Here is a 19,820-nt window from a genome sequence, read left to right on the forward strand (position 1 = left end):
ACAAATAGCTATTTTTGCTTATAACTTCTTTCTTTAAAAGCTTCTTCATTTTAAGAATGTGGGAGCAGGGCCATGATGGAAAACTGATCGATCATCTTAAAAAATAAGGTAGGGATAGGAAACATAGACTCCCGTGTATGAATTTAAAAAAAAGTCTAATAGCTACAATGGAATATTTCATCACCAACACAAATCAGGCATCGTTTTAATCAAATTGAATTTAGATTATAGACTTTCATGTAAAACCTAATTTACTTTGAATTCCCCGGTCACGACTTGTGCGCGCCTTACAGGACAAGGTTAAAGAGATTACATCAGGGTTCATGTCAGCAGCATCTGCTGGTTAGTTCTCTGCATGCTGATTTAATGAGAGGTTATGCACAGTCTGTCAGAAGGACTTCTGTTCCAGGCAGGTGCTTGAGAGAAATCTTCACTTCCATTATGGTAACTAACGGGCTTTCAGAAATATGAACTGATGCACGCCTGTCCTCTGATGTATAATATCGTATGATATTTGTCACCACTTAGCTAAAACTTACAAGCAGAAATTATGACCAGACCCATTTTTCTTTTGCAGTTCCAAAAGGAAGTAGCATTGTCACTCTGAAATGTAGCTTTTCAGAAAACCGATTTATGCTTGTTTTCCTTAAAAGGACAGTCATCCTAAAGAGGTATATTTCTAGGCAACACAATGCTACACATAATTGTATAAATAGTTTGCAGATTCTAGAAGGAAACTGCGTTAAAGACTGCTTATGAGCAGGAAGGGAACAGACACATCATTCCTCCTGAAATTTCTAATACGAATTTGTAAATGTTTTAAATTCATTAAAACATTTTCTATTTCAATTCAGAAGTTCTTCAGAGAAGAGCTTAAAGATGTTTCTGTAATTATTGTAACAGGAAGGGGTTCTAGCCATTAAAATAATCTTTGGCAATTCAATGTGATTCTCCTTATTTATGCAGCACGCTTTTCTGAGTGTGTCTAAGTCCCCTTTTGCCTTTGCTGAAATGGTCACTTCTAAGCAGTGTATCACAAAGAGGTTCAAATTCCAAAATCAATCAAGTCATTTTGCCAAAGAAGAAGGATTTAGAATCGAGTAATCCGTAATCATATGGATGCCTTACAATAATTATCTTCCTTTGGAGCATATATTTCTGACCAGGGGTGTTAGAAAAAGGGAGGGTGAGGATGGAGGTGGTTCTTGGTATTATATAAGGATGAGACTGAAAAATCCCAAGCATTTTATCTTTATATTAAAACCCCTTTCTGCATATGCCCTACTCATCTACCATTGTGCCAGCCTAAGGACTGGACATAGCTCTTGACAAATCACAGTTGAATATTCATTTTAAGTATGCACAAAAATTATAATAAGAAGATGGGCAGTTTTCTCAACAGACTTATAATCATGAGGAGAACTGATTATTCGTGTTAGGGGATACAGAACAAACAGGTGTTTGGGCTCAAGAGAATGCATTAATTTCTCCAATTTCAACAACTGGGATCTCTTCTAAAGATGAGAGAAGTTTTTTCTGGTGCCTGTGTACTGGAAGGAAGCAGGCATGAGCACCCTAGGGTAAACTGGAGTCGTCCTGAGGCAGCTCCACACGTGGGTTTGCATCTGCTTTGGAATGTATTGACTGGTGCTTGTTTCCCACTGACTCATTAGTGAATTGTAAACCTCTCATCAAGCTCCCCATCTCCGACACAGAGAATGTCACCAGAATCCTGGTGGCTAATACAAAGCTGGAGAGAAAATGGAAAGAAAATGGCCTCAGCCACAAGGAATGTGAAGGATTAGGACGTTTAATGACTTAGAAGCTGAGTGATATTGACAATTCTCCCGGTGTTTAATCACACACTGAGGACAACTTGAAGAGTCAGACAGAGAGTAGTTTAATTTGAGGACAATAAAAGCAAACAAACTGTCTTGTCCAGACAAGTCAATTTCTGGTAGAGTGACAGCATGTCCGCGACAGAGTTTCTCCTACCCCACAGCTACAGTAGTGGATAGATTCAAACAGCCAGATGCTCAAATACATATTGGCCTGAGTTGATCCCTTGTCCAAGTTGATAATATATGTAGTGAGAATGAATGACCTTAATGGAGATCTACGACTATCTTTTGGTCCTCACTGGTATGTACATTAACTATTAAGGCAGACTTATGATTATTTACATGTCTAAAATGTATCTTTTGTGATTTTCCTAGTACCTCTCTGGATGCTCACAGGATAAACATGGGTAATAAACTCAATTACAAACAATGTTATGGAAACAAGGGCGAATGACTTTTCCTGTATAAGCAAGGATTTCTCAGTTTGGCGGAAGTCTCAGCTCTTTAGTCAGCCTACAGATCCACTGCTTGTTGGAATTCTGACTATTAGGGAAATTACAGGACAAAAATTTTAGAAACAGTTTTTCAAAGGTTTCCTCAGAGGTCGTAGAGGTGAGTGGCTAGGTAAAACCTGGGGTGAGCAACTTAGAATTTGCATGCCAATAGATGAGTTTACCATACATTAACACATTGGCGGGTAATGAACCATTGTTTATGTGTTAATGAAGACATTTTCCTGATGATGGGTATGCATTTTTGCATAACTCTCACGTAGAAAGTTGGTGGAAAATTTGACTTTGCCTAAGCAGTGAGGGAAAGTAAAATAGTGATTCCCCCAGTAAGGAATTGAAACATACCCAGAAGGTGGCCAAAGCAGAATAATCCAGCACGTTAATATCTAAATGGGCTTCTCTGGTAGCTCAGCTGGTAAAGAACCCGCCTGCAATGCAGGAGACCCCAGTTCGATTCCTGGGTCAGGAAGATCTGCTGGAGAAGGGATAGGCTACACACTCCAGTATTCTTGGGCTTCCCTGTTAGCTCAGCTGGTAAAGAATCCGCCTGCAAGGCAAGAGACCTGGGTTCAATCCCTGAGTTGGGATGGTCCCCTGGAGAAGGGAATGGCTACCCACTCCAGTATTCTTGCCTGGAGAATTCCATGGGCAGAGGAGCCTGACGGGCTATAGTCCATGTGGTCCCAAAGAGTCGGACACGACTGAGAGACTAGTACTTTCACTTTCAATAACTAAAACGTCACTATCAATCAATCAACTAGAAGGATGGGGAAAAAATATTTTCTTCAGCTGTGGCATGAAACTGTGGTTTCAAAGTTGAAGAGATTTATCCTTCTCAGCACGAGGTTGTAGATTCAAACATGAATCCAGGCTCTTAGTATGTTAGGAAGGCGACTGCCTGGAAGATACTGTCGCTTCCAGTGACATGCCTTCCTGGCATAAGATGGGGACGGGGGTGGGAGGGTGGGGGGCGGGTGGTGGGGGTGTGGGCGGGGGTTGATAAGTAAACTAAGTACCTTGGACAGAGCTTTGAGCTTGTGCTCCAGAAACCCTAGTTCCCCCAAGTCCACATTCACCTAGACCTGAAGTAATGCCCTAAAAGCCTTTTGGGTGAAATGACAACTTCCTTATTACTTCTTCCCTCCCTTCCTCAAATCTAAATAAGCATCTGTTGTCTGCAGCGCCCACCGCCAGGTACCGAGGACACCTGCCATCAAGGGCTCACATTCTCAGGGAGGGGAGGAGAGCAGGGGAGGGAGCTGACAAATAGAAAAGGAACAGAAACCATGGCCACGAACCTGGTCTGAGATCAGGGAACTTGACACACCTCCTCTCCGGGTGACTTCATGCTTTGGGAGAGCTAAAATGTTATCCCCCTCAAAGCTGGAAGACATCTAAATTATATACAGGGGAGTTTTCACTCAGCAAGGGAGGTGGGAACAAGTAGGAAAGATGGGAACCAGGTGGAAGGGCACCCACCTACCCCCAAACTCCCTTCAAAGCATAAACAGAGTGGCGGGGGGGCTTAGCAAAGAAACCGACTTTTGCCAAACCAGAAGATAGGGTGTCTGTCTCTTTTGTTTAGACTGTTTTAATAGCACTTTACACAGTATTTCTTACTTTAAAACATGGTATCCAAACATTTGCTTCTTTTTCCCCCAGTGGAATCCCTTTGCCTCCCACCCAAACAAAAGCTTCCGTAGAATCCCCAGAATAAAAGAGATGGGCAGGGCTGCTGCTGTGGAAGCCAGGAAAGGAGGAAAGGCATTCCCAGGGCCACTCCTAAGGGTCTGTGGGCTCCATAGCCTGCATGTGACAACTTTTGTCCCCAGCAGTTTCCCGACTAGATTGTGAGACCCTCAAAACAGCAACTGTATAAGATCTTGCTTATGTTCCTATTTCCAAAAACGACCACACTGCCCGGTAAATAGCATGAACTGAAGTGAACTGAAGTGAAAAGGAATGCAAGAGAAGGAGAAATAAATGGTGTGTGTCAGGAGACAAGGAGAGTAAGTTACTCATTGTCTGATGTGGTGAAAAGAGGAAGAAAAGAGTTGAGATACAAAAATGAATAATGCCTGTCTCAGGTAGCTCAAAACACAGCCCATGGAGAGAAAAGCAAGCAAACGATCAGAAGACTATAATTACAGCAATATTGTATACAGAATCCACCAAGGCAGGAACATAGAACACCACCAGGTATGCAGGGGATGGAGGAAGTAAAGCTTGAGCTAAAACGTAAATATCTGCTCACAGGACTGGGAGGGAAGGAAGATAGAGGCAGGTAGGGACGAGATCAGGAAGACCCTGAAATGCCACATTCATGGGTCTAGCTTTACTCTACAGGAACTGGACAGCTGCTGAGTGATTCAAAACAGGTTAAGTGACAGGGTCACATCTGGATATTAAAAAGCTTAGAGCAAAGAAGGTGGTGAGGCAGTGGTTTGGGTATGGAAAGGAGACCGTGAATTTAAGAGCTATAAATCGAAAGAGCAGAAGGGCTAGAACTTGATAGCCCTCTCTGGTTATTTTTGGTTTCTGGAAAGCAGAGTGTCATTTCTAGCCTGATCTCCATCTCAGCAACAACTAGACACTCAGGGGCACTGGAGGACAGAGGGAGGAAGGACTGGGTCCAGAACATGTAATCTGCCTTTCTTCTCTGTGCCCAGTTCTACATTTTCCAAGTCCCTGCATCCTCCTCTCCTCCTTCTATGCAATCTGGAGGCTGGGGCTTTCCCTTCTTACTGCTTCCAACTTGGACCATGCGATACTTGTTATTAACTGAGTAGCTATAATGGGAAAAAGCTAAAAGGTCCAACCACTCTCATAATTTCCTTAATATTGTCCCTCTCTAATGAAGGGGCACATGACTTCATCTTTTAAAACTGAGGGTTTTGGGGGGGCACCACCCCATGTAGCTTGCAGTTCCCTGGCCCAGGGGACCCACCAGACCACCAGGGAATTCCACAAAACTGAGGATTTTAATAGAGAGGCCCCTCCATTATATATGATAAAGCTTGACCACCAACCACATCACATCGACCTGCCTACTGCAGCAGCTAGGGAGAAAACTTCTTGAAAACAGTCGCATTTTGAGTCCACTGGGGACTGCTGATGAAACAACGTCACCAAAAGCAATGGAAGAGGAAACACTGCCAGCACGTGATAAGGCACTGGCAATCGGAAAGACATCAGCAATCCCCAACAAGGCCATTTCCCTCCCACTTTCACTTTTCAGAAAGAAGGATTTCCTCAGTCAGACTAATTGCTTATGCTGAGAGCGTGTGTTGAGGACATATATTTTCATTACTCAACTCTTTCCACCACTGGCCCTAGGCTGAAACGCTTGGCAGGAATCTTTTGAAATCCACCTTTATTGAAATGTTCTGTTCTTAATGAAAAACAGTCCTTTACTTACAGATAGTATCTGAGAGTTTACAAACAGATCCTCTCTATTAAACCGCTTGATTAACTGAACAATCTGAGAAGGGCATGGTCATCCCCCTAACCAGGGAGGAGCACACAGGCACCCACAGAAGGGAAGTGACTTGTCTCCAGACTCAGACTCAGGTCTCAGGCTTTTGGGTGCAGTACCTCAAGCTTCTCCACACTGCTTCTCTTGTGCACTAAGGATTACCAAGACATTTTATTTTTTGGACTGGGATCTCAGAAGAATTTTTTTAAAAGCCCCAATTTCTCCATTGCAAGGTTATAACTGATTTGGGGCATCATTATAATGATTACCGTTTTCTTTAAAAATCACTGTATGTAAATCCTACCTGAGGTGGGCAGAGGGATGGGCTGGGGTGGGGACCACTGGTGCTTCATTGTACAGAGAATGAACTCAGAGTCTTCTGCATGGCCTTCAATATCCTCCACAATTCAACCCTAACTCCTCTCCCCTACCTTTACACTGTGCTTCCTTCCAGCTCTAAGTCACATGGATCTTACCATTTCCCAAACACACCTTGCACTATCATATTTAATGAGCTTTTGTGCTCATTGCTTCCTCATCAATGATCTTTGCCCATCTGTGTCTTATATGCATAGCTCACAACACAGAGCCCACCTTCTCCAAGAATCCATCTAAAATACCCCAGACAAAATGGTACCCTCTCTCCCCTCTACTCCTACAGCACTGGACACCTTTGTAAATGCCCTGAGGATACCCTGGCTTTTGTTTCAGCGGCTGCTGCAAAGTCACTTCAGTCGTGTCCGACTCTGTGCAACCCCATAGACGGCAGCCCACCAGGCTCCCCCATCCCTGGGATTCTCTAGGCAAGAACACTGGAGTGGGTTGCCATTTCCTTCTCCAATGCATGAAAGTGAAAAGTGAAAGGGAAGTCGCTCAGTTGTGTCCGACTCTTAGCGACCCCATGGACTGCAGCCCACCAGGCTCCTCCGTCCACGGGATTTTCCAGGCAAGAGTACTGGAGTGGGGTGCCATTGCCTTCTCCATTGTTTCAGCTACTCTTCTGATAGACTGGGTTCCTGGAGGGCAGCATCTGTCTCTTCCACACTGTCCAAGATAGGGTAACTGATCTTTTAAAAATGGGCATTTATACTATGGAGAACAGTGCGGAGATTCCTTAAAAAACTGGAAATAGAACTGCCATATGACCCAGCAATTCCACTGCTGGGCATACACACTGAGGAAACCAGAATTGAAAGAGACACGTGTACCCCAGTGTTCATTGCAGCACTGTTTACAATAGCCAGGACATGGAAGCAACCTAGATGTTGATCAGCAGACAAATGGATAAGAAAGCTGTGGAACATATACACTGTGGAATATTACTCATCCATGAAAAAGAATGCATTTGAATCAGTTCTAATGAGGTGGATGAAACTGGAGCCTATTATACAGAGTGAAGTAAGTCAGAAAGAAAAACACCAATACAGTATATTAACACATATATATATATGGAATTTAGAAAGATGGCAATGATGACCCTATATGCAAGACAGCAAAAGAGACACAGATGTATAGAACAGTCTTTTGGACTCTATGGGAGAAGACGAGGGGGGTATGATTTGAGAGAATAGCATTGAAACATGTATATTATCATATGTGAAATAGATCACCAGTCTAGGTTCAATGCATGAGGCAGGGTGCTCAGGGCTGGTGCACTGGGATGACCCTGAGGGATGGGATGGGGAGGGAGGTGGGAGGAGGGTTCAGAATGGGGAACACATGTACACCCATGGCTGATTCATGTCAATGTATGGCAAAAACCACTACAATATTGTAAAGTAATTAGACTGCAATTAAAATAAAAAATAAAATTAAAAAAAATAAAAATGGACTTTTAACAAGACTAAGCATCAGCCTAGCTTCTTGACTTAATACAAATGAAAATGGCTGAACAATCATTCATTTTCTTCCTGCCAAAATGAAAGTTTATTGATGTCAGATAATATGCCTAATCTCTACCTGAACTTTGCATACGCCCGCCTTTGTTCAATGCCCTGTAGGGCCTCAAAAGTCAGGAGTAACTTTCCAAAATGAGGACAAAAGGTAAGCGCAAAGCCTCTTAAAATGGTGTCTGCTTTCTCATGTACAGACTTCTTCCTGGAGCCCACTGCTATAAATGCCTCTTTTCAGAGAATAGCATCATGGATTTTAAAAAAACCCTAAATCAAATGAAAATTATGTCAGGTAGACAATATTAAAGTTCCAATGACATAGACTGGAAGACAAACCAGATTATCTGGTCATGGAGCAGAAAGAAAGAAGCAAAGAATAAATGAATGAACAACTAACAAATAAAACAAATAGATAACCTGCATTTTACAGCTGAGGAAACTGAGAACCAGGGGGAAGCAAGTGATACCTCTCAGGTCATAGGCACTTGAGCTGATCAGAAAGAATTGAACAACCAAAAGAATAAGCATTTATCAGGTACTATCCAGTATATCAGAGGTTTTCAGAGGTATTTAACACTCACAAATCTCCTTGGCAGATATAGTCAGTAGCCAAGATGACATTCCAAGGCACAAATCCAGATTGGCACTCCCCCGCTAAAAAGTCTTCAAAGAGATTCACAAACTTTGGGAAGTGGCTTGGAGAAGTCTCTCACCTAGAGAGACTTCTATTAAACGAGTCAAAATTAGCAAAGATAAGTATTCAGAAACTCCAGGAGATGATCAAAGGCTTATAGCAAACTGAGAAGCCTTTATTCAGCATGATCCCTTACCTTGGGAATCCAGAGCATTCAAGCAGAGGCTGCCCCCACCCCCTGCTTTCCCCCTTCACACACAGGGCAACTTTACAGATGTGAAAGTCAGATTCATATCATTTAAATGACACCTGAAAGGCCACGTGAGCCCAGAATAACTTGATTCCAATTTTATCACTGCCTCCTCCTGACCCTGGGCATGAATGTTGGTCAGCTGAGAGGAGAGACTGCAGCCTTTATTTCTCTGTATTACTACAGGCACTCTGCCTGCTTTGCATCCCTAGTTTGGACATTCCTCATCTCATCAGCACAGAGAACACCTCTCTTCTATGGGTCCAAAGACTGCTCCCACCTCTTTTGGGCTGGAAATGTGCGGACAGACCCACGATGACAGTGCCAGGCCTGAGAGCACTAATGCACACGAGTATCCGCTCTTCTGCTCATCCTGGGGCCCAAAACATCAGGGCCACCAATTAGATCATAGGACTCTTCTGTGCCAATCAGAACAAGGCACCTTCTTGCGTGCAAGCAGCTTGTAGGTTCATGGCTTAGTGAGTGAAGAATGCTTTTGCAACAGAGGAAGAGAACCTCTCCATCCACATAGATGCAGGCCAGTGCCAGGGCACACAGGTCAGCAAGGGGAGCATGGAACGTATAGCCATATGTGCTCCTGTCCCCTCTTACACCACCTCCATTGATAAAATTGGGAGGATGGCCAGAGTACCTGCCACATCAAGTAGGGGAAGAAAATCAATGTCACATTCCTGAAGGTGCCTCTTGCTCCATGCTTTCCCAGCAGTCTCCCACAAGCAATGCCAGAGCTGAACCCCAGAGGGCCAGCTACTCCCTACGGAGCTGACAGCTCGTTGGGGGCATGATCCAGATGTTCTTTGGCTCTATGAAATCCCATTTTGGTGTCCACTGTGGGTGGTCCTGATCATATGCTGTTGTCACACACTTTGTGGCCCCATGGCCCTGGCTCTAGCTAGGTGCTGAAAAAACCAGAACGAAAGAAGAAAATCCCTGCCCTCAAGGAGCTCACAGTTAAAAAGGATGAGGTGAACAGATAAACCAATGGTGGTTAAACAGTGTGGCAAGAGCTCTGAGAGAATAAACACATTGAGGGGGGCGGGGTTCTTGGGAGCATCATAGAAAGGCACCCAATCCAGCCTGAATTGTGGGGCTGGGGGAGAATCAGGAAAGATGTTCTAAAAAACAGGCAACCTGGGCTGAATCTTGAGGACTGAATAACATTTAATCATTTAACAGAAGGAGGAGGGGAGGGCAGTTAAGGAAGAAGCTCCAAGCAGACGAAGCAAATCTGTGAAGATGAAAGCCAAGAGTAGAAACTGATCAAGAACACTAAGGAAGTGATTCCTTGCAGTGCATTAGAGCCAAGGCGAGGTGAGTCAAGAAAGATGAGGCTAAAGAGATGAGAAAGGGGCAGGCATGTGATCCCTGGCTTCCTCTGTCTCCTGAAACCCACCCCAAGCTCCTGGAAGGTGTGGTAGGTAACTAGCAGTGGGTGACTGCTCCAGGTCATCTTATTATCCGTGTACTCTTCCAACCTGTCTTGGTCAGTTCAGGCAGGCATAACAAAATACCATAAGAGACTGGGTGACTTAAAAGACAGAAGAGTATTTCTCACAGTTCTGGAGGCTGAGAAGTCCAAGATCAGGGAGCCAGCATGGCTGAGTTCTGCTAAGAGCAGGCTTCCTAGTTGAAGACTGTCCATTTATCGTATCCATCCTCGGCAGAAAGAGAACAGGCTAGCTCTCTAGCCTCTTCTTATAAAGCACTTACTCCCATCCCCATGAGTGCTCCATGACCTTATCACCTCCCCAAAGCCCCACCTCCAAATGCCATCACTCAGGGGATTAGGCTTCAACATAGGAATTGGAGAGGGACACAAACATTCAGGAACACAACTACACAGGCTCTCCTCCAGCCCCAGCCCACAGCAGATGTGGGTGCCTTCTCTTGTGGATAAAGCTCTGGAACCTAGCTTCCTCAGCTTGGTTCTGCTTCTCCAAGAATTTGCTTGCTGTCAGAGGTGGTGGAGCTGATGGCTCTAACTAGCACATCTAAGAGAACTGCCATTTCAGAAGAAAATCCAAGACCACTTCCATTTACTTACTATTAAAAATGGCATCACATGGAAAGTTTTGGAATCCTCAAAATCTTCCAAGGGAAAGGGCCCTGGGAAAGCATCTAGTCCAATGCCCTCATTCCTCACATGGGGCAAATGAGATCCAGGGAGGATATTCTTTGTCTAAAATCACACAGTAAGGGAATCAGGCCCTCCTAGGGCAGTGTGGTAGAAAGAATCCATCATTTCAAGATAGAGATGAAATCTCAAAGCTTTGTCACTCTGTAAGGTAGCCTTAAACAGGTTGCTAGGATTAAACAAATACCATAACATCTGTAAAGACCATGTACAGTGTCAACCTATAGTGATCACCATCATTACAATTTTCTGGAACCTCTGGCAAACCTACCTTTGAATGCGTATGACATAAGCCAAGAGATAAACTTGAACCGTGGGCAAAGTGGGAGGTCACTGCTGGTGAGTTGCATGCTATATCATCAGACTGCTTTGGTATGGCTTTCAGTGTGAGGCCTACCTGACAGGGCTGACTAACAGAAAACAGAATTGTTTCGACTCCTAAGCATGAAGGGAGATAGGCTGCTTTATTGACTATGCCAAAGCCTTTGACTGTGTGGATCACAATAAACTGGAAAATTCTGAAAGAGATGGGAATACCAGACCACCTGACCTGCCTCTTGAGAAATCTGTATGCAGGTCAGGAAGCAACAGTTAGAACTGGACATGGAACAACAGACTGGTTCCAAACAGGAAAAGGAGTACATCAAAGCTGTATATTGTCCCCCTGCTTATTTAACTTATATGCAGAGTACATCATGAGAAACGCTGGACTGGAAGAAACACAAGCTGGAATCAAGGTTGCCAGGAGAAATATCAATAACCTCAGATATGCAGATGACACCACCCTTATGGCAGAAAGTGAAGAGGAACTAAAAAGCCTCTTGATGAAAGTGAAAGTGGAGAGTGAAAAAGTTGGCTTAAAGCTCAACATTCAGAAAATGAAGATCATGGCATCTGGTCCCATCACTTCATGGGAAATACATGGGGAAACAATGGAAACAGTGTCAGACTTTATTTTTTGGGCTCCAAAATCACTGCAGATGGTGACTGCAGCCAAGAAATTAAAAGACGCTTACTCCTTGGAAGGAAAGTTATGACCAACCTAGATAGCATATTCAAAAGCAGAGACATTACTTTGCCAACAAAGGTCCGTCTAGTCAAGGCTATGGTTTTTCCAGTGGTCATGTATGGATGTGAGAGTTGGACTATGAAGAAGGCTGAGCACTGAAGAATTGATGCTTTTGAACTGTGGTGTTGGAGAAGACTCTTGAGAGTCCCTTGGACTGCAAGGAGATCCAACCAGTCCATTCTGAAGGAGATCAGCCCTGGGATTTCTTTGGAAGGAATGATGCTAAAGCTGAAACTCCAGTACTTTGGCCACCTCATGCGAAGAGTTGACTCATTGGAAAAGACTCTGACGCTGGGAGGGATTGGGGGCAGGAGGAGAAGGGGACGACAGAGGATGAGATGGCTGGATGGCATCACTGACTCGATGGACATGAGTCTGAGTGAACTCCGGGAGTTGGTGATGGACAGGGAGGCCTGGCGTGCTGCGATTCATGGGGTCACAAAGAGTCAGACATGACTGAGCGACTGAACTGAACTGAACTGATGAGAGATTAGGGTGTACTCTTTGAGAAGCTCACACTAGCATATTGGTTTATCTATTTACTCCTGAATCTGACTCAGTGTCAGTTTTAATGTTTCTAATTTGTGTAGTTTGAGAACTGGTGGTGTCTCTCTGAAGCCCTCCTCTGCAGAAACAACCTAGGGCAGGTAGAGTCCCTCTTCATTCTTCCTCTGCCATTTGTCACTGTTCACTAAGACATCTGGACATCATGAGGGGCTTTACTTAAATACAGGAAGAAACGATATCCTTCTTAATATGGTTCAACAGCACTTAAGGCTTTGCATTTTAATGAAAATAACACTGACAAAGTGCAAGCAAACTATAATTTGGTGGATAAGTAACTAGACATGGAGTCAGGAAGGGTCCTTTCTATGGCTGCTTTTGGTCCCAATACGCTCTGCCATTTTGAACAAGACACTAATCCTTCTAAGCCTATTTCCTCATCTGTTAAAATATAAGTAAGTTTGTCCACATCTGTGTACATAGCTCACAAGATTGCTGTCATCTTGATAAACTAACATTTACCGAGTCCTGTGACTATGTACCCAGGCACTGAGTTTGGTACTTTACTTACATAATATTGTTTATTTTCCCCAATCATCCTAAGGTGTATCAGTTCTCATTTTTATAGATGAAACTGAAGCTCAGAGAAGTTACTTAACTTCTAGTAAGGGCCAGGGGCAGGATTCAAACCAGGTCTGGGCTCTTGACCTTTCCTCTGGGCTGTACTTTTATCCAGCAGAGCCTTCCCTAGTCTTTCAGCAAAAGTTGTAACTAGGAGTCAATCAAGGTTTCATGCCAGATCTATTTCTTCAAATGCAATGAATGGCACAGACTAACTATAGAATTACTCTTAGTTTGAACTGAAGTCTCTCCAACTTATTTATTTTTAAAAAATGGTTTTTGTGATTCTCTAAGTCTTTTTAGAGGCTGCTGTAAGGAATGATAAGACTCTAATCTCTGCAGGTGATTAGAACTACTTTTCTTTCCTTGGCTTGGTCGACTGTGCCTATTTCTGAGACCTCAGAGAAAACATAAAAGCTATGAAATCAGAACAAGGCTCCTGCTTCAACACGACTCCTGATGCAATCTGTTGAAAGAATATCTTTTCTATTGAGCTCTGAAGGAAAAAAATTTAAACTTACATTTTAGGCAAAAATAAAGGATGTAAGACCCAAGTGACACTAATTGTACATTTTTAACAGGAGGCATGTCTCTACTATTAAGGATATTTTATGTTATCTCAAAATTAAACACAAGAGGCCCCTCTGTCACAAACCAAAGCTCCCCTCATGTCAGTGAGTGCTCTCTAGACGGCCCTGACGGAAACAATCTCAAGTGATGGGCTGAATGTGGGAGACTGAGATGCCGAATTGGAACCATGGAGTAATTAGTTCATTTTTTTCTCTCATTCAAAGAGGACTTCCTCAAGGACTATGATTCATTCCAGAAACATCTGTGCATAGCCATGTAAGGGGGAAGAAAAGTGACATGGGCCCCTCTCCCCCACACTAGAGGAATTTTCAATCCTGTTTCACAGGAATAAGAAAGCCCAGTTGAAAAACAAGATAACTCTTAATTGAGGGTGCTCTGTGCTAAACAGAATGCCAGATGCTTTCAGTTGTATTATCTCACTGAATCTCTACCCTAAGCCACTGAAGAAGGCCTGACTACCCACTTCTTTCAGATGAGAAAACTGAAGTTCAGGAAGAATAATAAACGTGCCCGCTACGGTTAATAATACTGTATTGTGTATTTGAAAGTTGCTGAGAATAGATCCTAAAAGTCCCCATCACAAGAAAAAAAATGTACCTATGTATGGGGATGGATATTAACTAAATTTACTGCAGTGATCATTTTGGAATACATACAAATATTTAATAAATCATGTACAGTGAAACTAATATAATATTATATGTCAATTATCTCTCAAAAAAAAAAAAAAAAAAAACAACTTGCCCAACTCATTCAGATAAGTATAAACACCCAGGCTCCACTTCATGTCAACATGCTGAGAAACATTTCTTTCTATATTCCCCTTCTGAATATATTGTCCCATTCCAAAGCTGCTGAAGTTAAACCTTCAGGCCTCTCTGCAGGCAGTTTTTGTACTCTCCCCCAAACTTCAGCTCAACTGCCCACAACATCACACACCTGAATCCTTCTTCAAAATGAAAGCCAAGTGCTATAATATAGAGTTGGACCCATCAAAATAATCATGCAGCTCTCGGTCTGGACAACTTTCAGTTACTGATCTGTGATCACACATTGCTGACCTCTGCCACGAAACCTCGCCTTGGCAAGCTAATGATTTCCAACCAGCTCCTGTGGAATTCTTTCTGAAAACAGACACCATCTCATGGTCTCATGGAATCAAGGGACTTCATGGCCAAGAAAGAGTCCCTTCTTCAGCAGGCATGTGTGCATGCTCAGTGGCTCACTTGTATCTAACTCTTCGTGATCCCATGGACTGTAGCCAGCCAGGCTCCTCTGTCCATGGGATTTCCCAGGCAAGAATACTAGAGTGGGCTGCCATTTCCTGCTCCAGGGGATCTTATCAATGACATGGCAACTCTGTGCTCCTTGGCAAAATGCTTTCGGTAACTGTATTTTGATATCCATTTGAACAAAGTAGCAAAGAAGTAAATGCTCAAGAGTCAAAGCAAACATAATAAATAATTTACTTGATACAAAAAATATGGTAGGAAACCATTGAATAGAAGCATACTCAACAAGGAATGCAAGTGGAAACAGGAGCATAAACCATTTGGGTACCATTTTTTGTAGTTGCTCTTTGGAAACACTTTGAATAATCATCCTAGTGGCTCTACTCTTGTCCATTCCTTCCGTCTAAATTGGCAGACTATCTCTAGGTTGTTTAAAGGATTAAAGGAATGACATCCTTCATGGACAAGTTAATGGTTATTGTGTTATTTTATTTAAATTATTTTATAGTTAGGTAAAAAAATATTTCTTTAGTTTTACAGTGAACAAATAAATCCTCTTTGAATTTTTAAAAATCATTTTAAGTCCTTTTATGAACACAACACAAATCTGCAAGTTCCCAGACTAACCCTATAGTATTGCCCTATTATTTAGTTCTCCAGAGAATTGACATAGTGATTCACAAAGATAAGATGATAAGTATTTTACTTTCAAGGGAAGCAAAGCCTTCCCATCCCATGACTCTGTTTTGATGTTTCTAGAACATGCAGCCAAAGGCTTATTAAGACTCTTTGGTATTAGTACTAAATATTTTTCTCATATTTTTGGTTTATGTATGTTGAAGATTTTATTTTGTAGCACACCCTACAAATGGGATTTTTTTCTTCCTGCCGGCTAGATAATTTCACCCAAATGGTGAAGACGTCATAATTTTTTAAAATGAAATTATATCTAATGACACCAAGCCAATGGGGTTGGCAAATTTCAAAATGCATATTTTAAAAACACAAAGATGTATAAACCAAATTATGGTCTACAGGGCACAGAAAAATGATCTGGAGATGGATTTAGCTCTGTGAACAATTAGAAACAATACTGAAAGCTGCTCATTTATGTCCCTCCCCTGTCATCACCTCGTCTGGGTCTTTCAATAATGGGCTAAGAAATATAGGAAAAAAAACAAAGCAGGGTTTTCAATATGGTTTTTCTTTGAGGAACAATAAAAACATTAAACTTTATACATTTAAGTGTCTGTGCACCGAATGGTAGCCCTTTCATGGGAGTCCAGCTTGGGTTTTGTCTGTGTAGGGAAGGGGGAAGAGAGTCTGTGAATACCCTCAGAGTCATTTAAAATATATAGTATTAGCTAATTGATGAGAGGACTAAAAACAATAGTAAGTAGGTAGCCTGGCTGCATGCCAGGAGCAAGGCTTTATGGTGAAAGCGAGTTTACATTAGAGGCCTGTTTTTCCCCTTTCCTTATATGAAATGAACAGCTGTAATTGAAAAGCAAGGAGCTCTATGGTTTATAGAAATAGGTGTTGTGAAGAGCCTTGGCCGTCTAATTTTCTTCCTATTGCAGGGCAGGCTTCCATTGTCTGTTTTTTAGAGCTAATTTCTTTTCTGATCAAAAGGCCCACGTCGTTGAAAAGGTAGTAATGACTATTCATTTGGCTGAAGCCGCCATTCTCCAGACTGCAAGCTTTATTTAGAAATGGCTATTTCTTTCTAAAAGGAAAAGCTCATTTATGTCCTCTATAATGTCAATTAAAGTAGAATATATTTTAATTATTTATCCTGAGGAGAAACCTTTTAGGAACTTAATTTAGTATGCCTATGCTATGCAGACACTACAATATGTGAATGTGGAATGATATCTAGGCACATGGGTTTTATTTTATTTTACCACTAATGAATAGTTTATTTGCAACTAATTAACAAGTTAAATCGGCACAATTAGTGTCGGATTTCTTTAATAATATAACTCATAAAGGGATAGCCATTGGAACTAGAAAATAAGGTTGGTTGTTGGCTTTGTAAAGAAACCATTCCACAAAAGGGGCAGTTTTTTTCCCATTAGGAAGGGTTATCGCGACGTTCGGCCCGTTGCTTGTTCAAATGCGAGCCCGGCTGGGCTGGGGGAAGAAGGATGTTCGGAAACGAGGGGAGATGGTGTTAATGACACAAACATCACCTTTGCCCAGCCTCGGGGTTGTAACCCGGCGACGCTTTCCCGAGAAATGGAATCGGGGTGACTGCAACCGGGGCGCCAAAACGCCGGCGCTGCCGGGCCGCACCGCAGACCTCGCCCTGTCGCACCGTCTGACAGCCGACCCGCGCGTCAACGGGGCGGCCCGAGGCTCGGCGGCCTCCGTACCTGGCAGGCGGCGGCCCGCTCGCCGTTCCCGGGCCGCGCGTCCTCCGCCCGGCTCTCCGTCGCCAGCAGCCGCCCCGGAGCCTCGCTCGCCCGCCACTCGGACGGCGGCGCTGGAGCTCCCGGCCCACGGGCGCTTCTGCGTCTCAGCCGCTCGGGCCGCGCGGCTCCGCGCCGCGGAGGGGAAAGCGCGCGCGGGGTGGGACGAGCGTGGCCCCCGGCGGCCGGGGCGCGCCACGGTCCCCAGCCCTCCGGGCGCTCCCCCGGGCCGCCGCCGCTCTCAGCTGAAGGACGCGGAAGTAGGGGGGCGGTGGTCTGCTCCCGCGCCGGGCGGCATCGGCTAGCCCATAGTAGGTGTGCGGCCGAGGTTTAGTGCCAAGAAAAGCAATGACGGCCGGCAAGGCAGGGGAAGAGAACTGAGAGATTCCGCGCATCGAATTCCACGGCTCTCCCCTCTCTTGAAAGAAAGTGAAAAGGCGGCGGGGGTGAGGGAGGCGGGGGGAGGGAAAACAGCTTTCTGCTGCCTTGAGATTTAAAATTTGCTCCAGGGCGCGCTCTCCCCAGCCCCCAGCCCCATCCTGCGCCCCCTAGGGCTAGGGCCGACGGGCCGGCGGGGTCCCACGGGAGGTGCCGGGAGGTCCCGTGACCAGACGGGCATCCTTCCTCGGGAAGCACCGCCCGCCCGATGGAGCCGCGCCACAACCTCCTCCCCCCAGGTCTCGATAAGCGTGTAGATGAGATACGGGGACGTGGAATAACTCCCGCCACGTTCCGCAGAGATAACGATTTTCTGATTGTTTCCCCAGGCCCGATTTCTGGCAGGCCACCTCGCTGCCGGAGAGGGCCGTGCCTTTGCAGCCACAGAAGGAAGGGAGGAAGGCGACGGGCCCAGCGGGAGGGCAGGGTAGGGTGCTGGGTGCCGCGAGGCTGCTCCGTGGGGGGCGGGTCCCCGCAGCTCAGAGGGCTGAGGGCGTGTAGGGGTGGGGGGCGAGGCCGGCAGATCGACGACAGTGACCCGGAAGACGCTCCGCCAGTGGGACCCAGTTCCCTGGCAGATCCTCCTTTCCCACGGGGGAGGTGGCTGTATTCGGGTGGCGTTTGGCAGTGCTCGCGTTGTGAGGTCGGCAGAGAGGGCGCTGAAGGTAGAGATTGCCAAATTCCTGGCAGTGGCTCGACACCTAGGGAAAACGCCTGGCATCCTTGTCGTCACACCCTGCGGGTGGACAGGACTCTGCAACTGAGCGCCAAGGTCTGGGCCAAGGGGATTCCCCGTACCCACCGACCGCAGCTCAGCTAACCCAGGGAAGCCAATTCGGAAACTCTTTTAAAAGTACACCCTCCTTCCTAAAAAGGGCTACATCAAAGTGCGATAGAATACAGTTGGCCCGCCCACAGGAGACTTTTTGGTACCCTGAGGACCGTGTCACCGCACACCTCGGTGGCTCCTAGTAAGCTTTCCTTGGAGAGTGTCAACTAGGCTATTACTGCAAACTGCACCGCCAGCCTAGGACCGTCAGCTCCTTCCCAAACTCTGAAGGACGAGAGCTTTATTGGAAGCTGCAGGGGGGTGGGTGGGGGATGAGAGGTGCTGCGGGTATCAGACTGAGACCTCGACAGCTGCGAGGTGCTCGGCTGTCTCTTCCAGCCTCGTTGGAGATCTGGTGACCTTTGCGACCTTTTGCGGGAGATGATTCTACAACAGACCTAAGCTCCTGATTTCTTGGTCAAGGCCCTCAATCTGGGGCCTAAATACACCCTCTTGGCCAGGAGCCAGAGTAAATAATCAAGGGTTGTTCTCAAGGAAGAAATAAGAAAAAAGACTGTCTCTAGATCAGCAAACTTCCTCCACCCCTTGCTGGCAAGCAAAGCTTCTCTAAAGGTCTTCGGGATAAGTTTTTCGCACTTCCTCAAAGCTGGACCCCTCGCTGGGCTCGACTGCACTTGAAAAAAGGCGAACACTTGACTATTGTCAGGCCGCAGATCCCGGAGCGGACACTGATACACACCCATTCCATCCCACCCAGCACGCAAAGGGCACCTCTTATAAGAGGCGGGGTCCTAATCGAGCCGCGGACTCGGGAAAGAAGCCCCCCTTGAGCAGTGGCGGAGCAGGGTTCCACGGGGGCACCCCCGCGCGAGCCCTGGGACAGCCCCTCCCCTGCTCAACTAGTAGCTCTCAGGCCAAGTGCTAAGGAGTTCACTTTGCAGATACGGGGCTCCTGGGACACTGGATTTCCGCAAACCGCAGGAAGGCAGAGTTGGAAGCGCCCTAGGCACCCGGAGCCTGCAGGGCCACCCACACTAGAGCCTACCCCAACCCCCGAGTTTTGCCATCACCAGCCCTCTAAGGAGAGTCCCACTTCTGCCCGCAGCGATGCAGCTGCCTCTCCTTGGAGGGTTGGGGCGACCTCGAAGCCCCGTAGCGGGAGAAGGGGCGCCTATAGGTGAAGTTTCCAACCGAAGCCAACAAACGGCGCTGTTGCCGCGCCCTGGGTCCTGGAATCCCCAGGCCCAGCCCCAGTCCGAGGGAGCCAGAGCTCTCTCCAGAGGGCGGGGAGAATGGGGACGGCGTGTTTGGCCGAGTTCCCTACCCGCCGTCCGGGGGGCTCTGTTTGCCGCCCAAGGGCTCCCGGAGGCCCCGAGGGAGAGAGAGCTACCGAACACGCTCTCCT

The 19,820-nt window shown here is 45.5% G+C and overlaps 1 pseudogene; it reads right to left on the reverse strand.

The window, feature by feature from the left end:
• Window positions 1-17,680: 17,680 nt before the first annotated feature.
• Window positions 17,681-19,158, reverse strand: LOC147341259 (uncharacterized; annotated as a pseudogene).
• Between the last annotated feature and the right edge of the window lie 662 nt (window positions 19,159-19,820).

This window comes from Bos grunniens, chromosome X, assembly GCF_055505025.1.
Source record: "Bos grunniens cultivar Pamir isolate PY7600 chromosome X, Bosgru_T2T1.0, whole genome shotgun sequence".
NCBI classification, from domain to species: Eukaryota; Metazoa; Chordata; class Mammalia; order Artiodactyla; family Bovidae; genus Bos; species Bos grunniens.